The following is a 9,467-nucleotide window of genomic DNA, read 5'->3' on the forward strand; positions in this document are numbered from 1 at the left end:
TTTGAAGAAAAATACTGGAATCTGAGCGGGGGTGGGGTGGAGCAATCACCAATCTCCTAAAATGCTGAATATTGGACAAAATGGGTTCATTACCGTTTTCCCTAATTCTGAACCTTCACTATTCCCAATTCACTGCAAATAACAATTTCCATATATTTTATCCCCCCAACACAATTGGATGGCAATTATGCCAACAGAACATGAAGGCAAAGTGCTACCTATATTTTATTTCCAATAACTAGTCTCTGGAAATGGATATTCCACTCACTTGCAGGGACTATTAGCAATTGGTGGGTATACCCTTGATGGCACTGACAATGAGGACATTGAGTGCGTCCAAGACTTCATCTTCCTAGGCTCAAAAATTGACTGCAATGGAGAAGTAACTCCTGAGATAAAGTGGAGAATAGCATTAGGACATAGTGCAATGCTGAGCATGGATAAAATTTGGAAAAGCAGAGACATCAGCATCAAAACCAAGCACAGGCTAGTCCAAGCCATCATCTTCCCCATAACCATGTATGGGTGTGAACGCTGGACTATAAAGAAAGCTGACAGAAGAAGAATAGACGCTTTCGAGTTGTGGTGTTGGTGAAAACTACCGCACATATCATGGACAGCTAGGGTGACAAATGCAGAAGTCTTGAGCCTCACAAAACCAGATACATCACTAGAAGGGAAAATAACCAGGCTCAGACTTACATACGTTGGTCATGTGATGCGATCAAATTCGCTAGAAAAATCTATGATGCTTGGACTTGTCAATGGTGGGAGAAGACCCGGATGCCAAAAAACACAATGGCTAGATACCATAAAAGCTGATGCAGCCATGAACATCAACCAGCTGAAGGAAGCAGTAGAAAAATGTAGAAAGAGCTTGTATATCGGGTTGCCAAAGGTCGAGAACGACTGAATGGATAACATCATCATCATCATCATCATCATCATCATCATCATCATCATCATCATCACCCTTGATGAACCTGTATAATCCTTGTTTTTAAGTCCAACCACAGCACCAGATTATTAATAAGCAGCTCCACCCTTATGCCCACCCCAAAAATTAGTTCCAGTGTATGGTCTGCTCTATGTGTGGAACCAGAGACAAACTGGGAGAGTCCTAGTGCCGCCATGGAAGACACCAGCTATGATGCTTGTTTGGAAGTGGCATCATCCACTTGATGCTGAAATCCCCCAAGACCAACACTCTGAGGGTACTCCAAGGCCCAGCTAACCACAGCCTCCAACAGCCTTGGCAAGGTATCTGTCGGTGTGTTAGGTGGGCGGTACACTGACCAGATAGCCCAACTCTCCTCAGCATTCCACACCAGGCCGATACGTTGAGTCCTTATTTTTCATACCAATACAATCTGACCATATAAAAACAAAATACCTTGAAGTCTGGAATTTAACAATGTTTAAGATATAATAAATGGATTAGTACAAATGCTTAGAAGTATATGAATGATCCCCTTCGGGGATCGGGCGGTATACAAATTAAATAAATAAATAAAAAATAATAATAATAATAATAATAATAATAATAATAATAATAATAATAATAATAATAATATGTACTTAATATAATGAGGGGTACATCCGTCCTTTTTTGATTTAATCATGTCTGTTTTCTATTATTTCCTTTCCTTTTCTTCTTTTTTCTTTTTCATGTATGTTTAATAAATGTTGAAAACAATAAAAAATTATTTTTTAAAAGAGATGACCAGTTTAGGAGCAATTGGTTATAGACTAATAGCAGTAAAAGACCAACAAACAAACTACGTTGAATGTATTGTCGAAGGCAAAACCACTGCAGGCAGCAGTGGCATGGTGATTTGGAACAATGTATGCTAATCACGGAGGAACTTTGAGTTTGATTCCCACGCTCTGCCACTTGAGCTGTGGAGGCTTATCTGGGGAATTCAGATTAGCCTGTGCACTCCAGCACATGCCAACTGGGTGACCTTGGGCTAGTCACCGTTCTTCTGAGCTCTCTCAGCTCCACCTATCTCACAGGGTGTTTTGTTGTTGTTGAAGGGAAAGGAGATTATTGACTTCTTTGGAAGGTCTCCTTACAGGAGAGGGGGGGGACAATCCAACTCTTCTTCTTCTTCTTCTTCTTCTTCTTCTTCTTCTTCTTCTTCTTCTTCTTCTTCTTCTTCTTCTTCTTCTTCTTCTTCTTCTGCGGCCGGATTCAACACGGCCACACAGCCCGGAAAACCCACCACAACGAGACTATGTTGGATTCCTCTGTGCCTAAAACTGCTTTGTGACAGACACTAACATCTTGCTGATGTGGGGAAGAATTCTTGATATTTCCACACAGCACATCATAACAACCTGCTTCCACAGCAATTGCCACTCAGTCAGATATTTTCTGCTGCTGTTGCACTAATTTAATCAAGCAGAAAAGAAATTACATTTGGATTCATATTAGCTGGATGCAGAAAATTAAATTCAGAAATAGCCCATCAGGTAAAAAATGAAATAAAATCCCAACTGCAGAGACAGAAAGAACTGATCCAGCAAGGATAGTTGATACAATAAAAAGAAAATCTAGGTCTGTATCTTCACTCATTTTTAAGTTTGCACCCCACAGACCTATCCATTCAATAGCAGCTAATGAAAAGTGCAGCTCCGAACACTAAAGTGCGCATGGGAAAGCACTAGCTGAATTTTCTGTCTACTAAGTCTTTCTGTTTGCAGCTCTTCCCTTTACGGGGGTGGCATTTTCTTCCAACCAGGTTGAATATATGAAGCTGCCGTGTGCTGAGTGGTCAAACCATTGATCCATCTCACTTCACCTGCAACAACTCATGAAGGTCTCGGGCACAGGAGGGTCTTGTGCCTGGGACCTTACATATAGACAGGTGTGCTAGCACTGAGTCGCAGTGAACCTCTCCAAAAATACCATAATGTTTTTGCTTGAAGTATTGGAGTCCATCCAGGAGTAGTAAGGAAACGCTTTTCAGGGACAGAATGACAGGTGCGTAGTAGGTTAAGCCTTTCCCACTCAAAGAGCTCTTTGAAAGTAAATGTGATATCATCATTTGGGCCAGGAATCTCTCTTCCGGTGCAATCCTAAACTGTGTTACAATGGTCAGTCAGCTGAATGGACTTAGGAGGGTGTAACTCTGTTTAGGATTGCACTGTAAGTAGCATTAGGTAAGTTATTTTCTTCAGGCCTAACCTATCTCACAGGGTTGTTGTGAGGAAAAAATGTGATTGTTCCCATCCTGAGCTCCTGGAAAGAAGTGTGGGTGAGATATAATGATACTGGATATGGATACAGTAAATCAATTTGAAACTGAAATTGACTATTACAGTAAAATGTTTGAAGTGAAGAGGTCTTGGTAACATTTTGGGCTCAAACCCATCCGGGGGTGGGCGGTATAAAAGTCAAACAAACAAACAAACAAACACACACACACACACACACACACACACATACATACAACAACAACAGCAACACCACGATACGAGGATTTAAGGATTGAATTACAAAGACTCTGGCACAAACCAGCAAAGGTGGTCCCAGTGGTGATCGGCACACTGGGTGCAGTGCCTAAAGACCCTGGACGGCACTTAAAAACAATCGGTGCTGACAAAATCACCATATGTCAGCTGCAAAAGGCCACCCTTTCGGCTCTACCGCGCGGTATTAGATTGATACATCCACACAGTCCCTCGATGCTTGGGAGGTCAATCTGGCGTGTGATGCGCAGGAAATCCAGCATATTGATCTTGTTTGCTGTGTATAACTGTTTTTGAATCAATAAAATAATAATAATAATAATAATAAAAAAGTTCTTACGTAAAATAAAATAACAAATAAATGTTTTAAAAGTGACTGATTGTTAAATTATTGGTATGGCTTCTTTCGGTGTGTAGAAATTTTGATATACCCATTTGACTGGCTGCTCTTCTTAAGCTGCTCTTAGTGTCAGTCACACATAAAGAATTCAGTGGGAGTGGCTGCTTTGCAAGCAAATTTGATCATTCTTTTATAATCTTTTTTTAAAGGAATCATCAGAGTCACTAGACATTTTTACATTTGTCTTTTGATTAACTGATATCATGATTAACTGATATTATGAAAGAAATCTGGTTTTCTTCTGATACAAACGTGTACTACTAGGGTTGCCAATTCTGGCTTGAGAAACACCTGGAGATTTTTTTGGGGGGGGGGGGTGAGGAGGGCAGAGTTAGGGGAGGGGCTTCAGTGTGGTATATTCTTGTCCATGTAGATAAATGTGTAGTACATAGTGTTGACAATCTCCTGGTGGTTCCTGGAATTACAACAGATCTCCAGATGACAGCAATCAGTTCACCTGGAGAAAATGGTAGTTTGGAAGGTGAACTCTATGACATTATACCTCATTGAAGCTCCTCCCCAAACCCTGCCCTTCTCAGGCTCCACCTCCCAAATTTCCAAGTATTTCCCAACCAGAAACTGGTCACCTTAGCTAAGAGTGGGTGACTGGTCCAAGATCACTCAGCAAGCCTCTGCTGCACAGCGGGAATTCAAACCTGGGTCTCCCAGATGCTATTATATTACACCCCACTGGTTCTCACTGGTTCTTACCTTTGAATTTTTATCCATACAAAAAAAAAATCCCAGCAAATGCAAAAAACAGCAGCAGCACATCAGGGATAAGTTCTAGGAACCTTTGATTGCTGTGCTAGTTTTCTGCTTGCAAGAAATTCCAAATATAGGGCAGGGCATTAAAATATCATATCACATCCTCACTCGTGTTGCAGAGAAAAACCCTAAACGGGTCTACTCAGCAGGGCTTACCCTCAGAAAAGAGTTCTTAGGACTGCATTGCCAGCGCATTTTGCCACCTTGATCCGCTACATATCAAGATGAAGCCTCATCTCAGTTATTTTATTCCATATTTATACCTCTGCATCAAATTAAACTGGAATTAAAATATCTTCTGCAGCCTCTTTCTTCTGTCCTGCTTTTAATGCAATTTATCATGAACTGTGGAAGCTCCTGTGTCTCATTTGTGCAAACTGCAAAATCAATATAAACTTCACTGAAAAGAGAATACTCTGTCCAAAAGCCTCTTTTTCGCTGACAACAGGGCCTCTGCTGCATTAGTCGCTACTAGCCGGGCAGAGGGGATTTTGCATAACAGACAGTTATGAATAGGCACCATTGCTTGGTTGACATTTTGAAATCAACACAAAGAAAAAAAAATACAGTTTATAAAGCAATGGCCATGAAACCATTTTCCCTGACTAAATTATGCTGCACCTGCACACACACACAGAGTTGAGTGATAAGGAATTAGATGAAACACAAAATACTAGAGTGCTCATATAACTTGTTATCTTAGTGGTGCAGTTATTTTACAGAACCCACAGGGGCTCACTGCTACTAAGAGACTACCTTCATGGCAGCAAGGGAATATTTCCACTGAACACCAAAGGAGGTAAGCTCGGGTTGGAATTTCTGCAGTGTGAGAATTCTCTTGCATGGGCATTAAAGAGTATTAGGCTTGGCGATGAAAAAGAAATAAGAGTTATCTGTTTCCTTTTTATTATTTCGTTATTTAAACATTTATTAGTTGCCTGTGAGGCAAAAGATTGCAAAATGATGACCCTTCAACTGCGCAGTAAGTTATAAGTGCGTAAAGGGCCACAGTTTAAAAATTCCATTAGAACTGCCAATAATAAAATTAAGTCAGCCAAAATGCTAGCAAAGGAAAAAAGGAAATAGTAGGGGAGGGAATATAAGTGAAAATTAGATGCCCCCTGTAAGCCTTTCCAAGTCTCTAGTTTGTACTCCACTATTTGCTGAGGAATTCTGAGATTTTTTGAGGTGAAATCACTTTGTATAGCCAAATACAAAATGCAATATGTCATAGATCTGCACACTTTCATCCACATATTTCAAGAATTTTGAAATATATTTGAAAGACTATGGAAAGTCGACAGACTGATTATTTTTAACACTAAAACTTGATTAGACCACAGAGAGATGGTAGTTTCTATGCTGATGAAGAACTGCATTTATTCCAATAAAGGTTTTACTGACTGACTGACTATGAACAGTGTTCTGTGTAAGCGGCAGAGAGAAAAATAGTTTTCAGCATCTCAAAGCATCTAGGTTGCTTTGTAGAGTAAAGGAAAGCTGACGAAATAGCATCTCTGAATAAGAAATTGCATAATAGGAAAGTTAAGTGAACAGGAGAATGGAGGTCCAATGAAAGAATGTCAAATTTGATATATTGAGGTGATGTGGAAAATATTCTGAGATAGGAAAAACAGATATATACGTTGATGGAAATTTATTTTAGCTCTATTAGTATGAAAGACTCAAACGCTTCAGCTCATTGAAGATGAAGTGAACAGGATGGCTGGATTTGCAGAAGAGTGACTTTTGTATAATCTCACAAAATGTCCCCATTTTAAACACCTTGGAGGAGCTCCCCCAAACATCTTTAAAGATGTTAGCATTCTTATTTTGAGGCTGGCTCAGTAATGGAAATGATGCTAAGCCATGCCTTCAGGATAATGGTTAGAAACTTCACAATAGAATATAGAAGTGTTTAGAAACTCAGTACAACACTGAACAAAAATCCAATATATAGTTTCGGCCTGGGAGGAATGCTCTGCTCACTAAGATGTTCAGATATTTCAGAGGCTTACAAAATCCCTGCTACCAAGTAGTACATTTCACACATGACATCCAACGCATCATAACACAGTCCAGACGACAACTTGTATCACAATCAGAAAACCAAAAAATTAACTTATATGTTAAAAAGAGAACTTTTATCACTGAACCAACCCATGAACCAGTGGTGGAATTCAGCAGGTTCGCACCACTTCGGCAGAACCGGTTGTTAAAATGGTGATTGTAAACAACCAGTTGTTAAATTATTTGAATCCCACCACTGCCATGAACTGCAGGTAAAGCCAAAAATATACTTCATAGTTAAATCCAGAAAACAATTTACAGATAGGAACACAGAGGTTGTCCAAGAGATTATGAGTGAATCCAATGTATAGAACTCTAAAAGACATACAGAACAAATCACTCAAGAATATTAGGCAGATCTTTCCTTGGCAGTGATTTGTGGCAACATTTTAAATATAGTAGGTCAGTGGATGTGAAGCATCTTCCATGCTGGCCTAATCTCTCCCATATCCAGCATATGTACACAAAAAGACCAAGGAAATGTTGAAGAAGACAGAATTGTTGCCTGGCAACAGTAGCCTAAAAGAAGAAAAGAAAATCCTAGCCAGCCCAGTAATTTCAAAGTCATTGGGCATCCCTACAGAGAAAAGCATAGGTTGCTAACATGTTCGCTAGTTCTGCAGCCTGACACATGGCAATTAAGCATATTGTTTCTGTTGACATGAGCAATTTAACATGCTGACATTGGAGGGCGCTGCATCACTTTAAGTGGGTATGAGTGTTATCTCCTTGAATAGGATGCCTTTTTTAATCTTAACTTGGGAGCTGCCCTTTGGCCCCTCCTCTCTTTCTGAGCTGTTTGTTCTATATACCATTCTTCACATGGCTTGTCATGGAATCATATGTCTCTACATGTTTCTGCTCTAGAAACAATACATTCATATGGGTGCTGTGTGGTTTCCGGGCTGTATGGCCGTGTTCTAGCAGCATTCTCTCCTGACGTTTCGCCTGCATCTGTGGCTGGCATCTTCAGAGGATCTGATGTTGGGAAAGCAAGTGGAGTATATATCTGTTGGAGTGTCAGGGTGGGTGGAGAAACCACGTAATCAAATGTGCTGCGCCTGGTGACATGTGACCCCACATGTCCCTCTGGCAGACACGCCTCTGGTCCCAGTCCAGGGCTGGCAACAGAGGGGAACTCTCAGGCAGAAGTTGTAACACAGGAGCAGATACAAGCAAAAGCTGTAGCACCATTCTTTTAACCCTCAAGCTGTGCCTGAAACCCAGAAACCATCAGCCTCACCTTTAAAGCAGAAAGGGGGACATTTAAGACACAGGAGAGCTGAAAAAGGGCAAGATTGCTGGCTCACTCTAGAATCTAGATCAGGGGTAGGGAACCTGCGGCTCTCCAGATGTTCAGGAACTACAATTCCCATCAGCCTCTGCCGGCATGGCCAATTGGCCATGCTGGTAGGGGCTGATGGGAATTGTAGTTCGTGAACATCTGGAGAGCCGCAGGTTCCCTACCCCTGATCTAGATCAATCCCTGACAGAAGTGTGGAAGGAGATGAATTACACCTGGTTGGAAATGCCAAAACAACCTAATTAACTGCAGCTAAAGCTGGCTTATCTGTCCCAGCAAGATAATTCCCAATCAAAACAGCCAACAGAGGAAACCTTGTGCTGGAGCAACGCGCCAACCCTTGCCTGCCTGCTTCTCTGCCACACTTTGGACTCTGGGTGAACTGGACTCCTCTGAAGTGGACCTGATCCCTGCCTTTTGAATTTGCCCTCTACAGCCTGACACCTTGGACTCTACCTTAATATTTGACCTTGGGTTATACCTTCTGGCTTTGTTTGCTGTCGCCTGCCAAAGCTACTTGCCTAACTCTGGGCACAGATTTTTCACATCACTTCCTGTATGATCTTTTAAACTAGACATGCCTGGAACTGAACCTTGTACCTTCTGCATGCCAAGCTGATGCTCGGTCACTGAGCCACAGTCCCTCCACAACTCACCATGTAACATTCAGCTTCATCACTTTGTCCTTTTCTTTTCCTGTCCAAGAGCTTTTTAACCCCTCAAATGGTCTTGCTTGATTAATGCTCTAGCTTCTCCCTGTTAAAAACACAAGTTGCAACCTGGAGACTTGCTTTGTTCCTTTCAAACTATTATTATTTGATTCATTTGTGATGATTGTTGTGATGATTTCCGTGATGATTGTTGTTTATTATATGCATGTTCCTTTAAAATGTGTAAAATGTATTGTGTGATCTCATTCACCTCATAATTTCATGATTTTTATTTAAAACACACAACCTGCTTTGTAATAACTAGGAATGTGCATCTGATAAAAGTGCCTTTACTACACATAGAAGGAAAATGGGAAACTGTATTATTTAGGGAAGTAGTCAGATTTAATTGAAATAACATTACAGTGTGATTACAGGAAATTTACTGAAAAATTACAGGAAATTTACTGAAAAATCAAAGAACATGAAATTAACAGAAAACTTTTTTTGAAATTAATCTTTTTTTGTTTTCTCCCAAGACGTAAATTGTACATCAAAGACATCTTGTGTGTCCTTTTTATTGGCTTACAGTATGTCCAGAAAGCAGAATTGTCACTGTGAACATGCACTTCTCTGCATAACTGGTTACTTGTCTGAGCAAGATTGGATAACCCTAATAGTTTCCATACACTGCTTGGTATAGAAAGGTAATGCAGATGGTTATGTTAGAAAGTCATAGTGCTTAATGTGCAACCACTCTTTATATTTATCGTTTCAAAGAGATGAAGTAGATTAATAAAAA

This window comes from Sphaerodactylus townsendi, linkage group LG01 (assembly GCF_021028975.2).
Source record: "Sphaerodactylus townsendi isolate TG3544 linkage group LG01, MPM_Stown_v2.3, whole genome shotgun sequence".
Taxonomy (NCBI): Eukaryota; Metazoa; Chordata; class Lepidosauria; order Squamata; family Sphaerodactylidae; genus Sphaerodactylus; species Sphaerodactylus townsendi.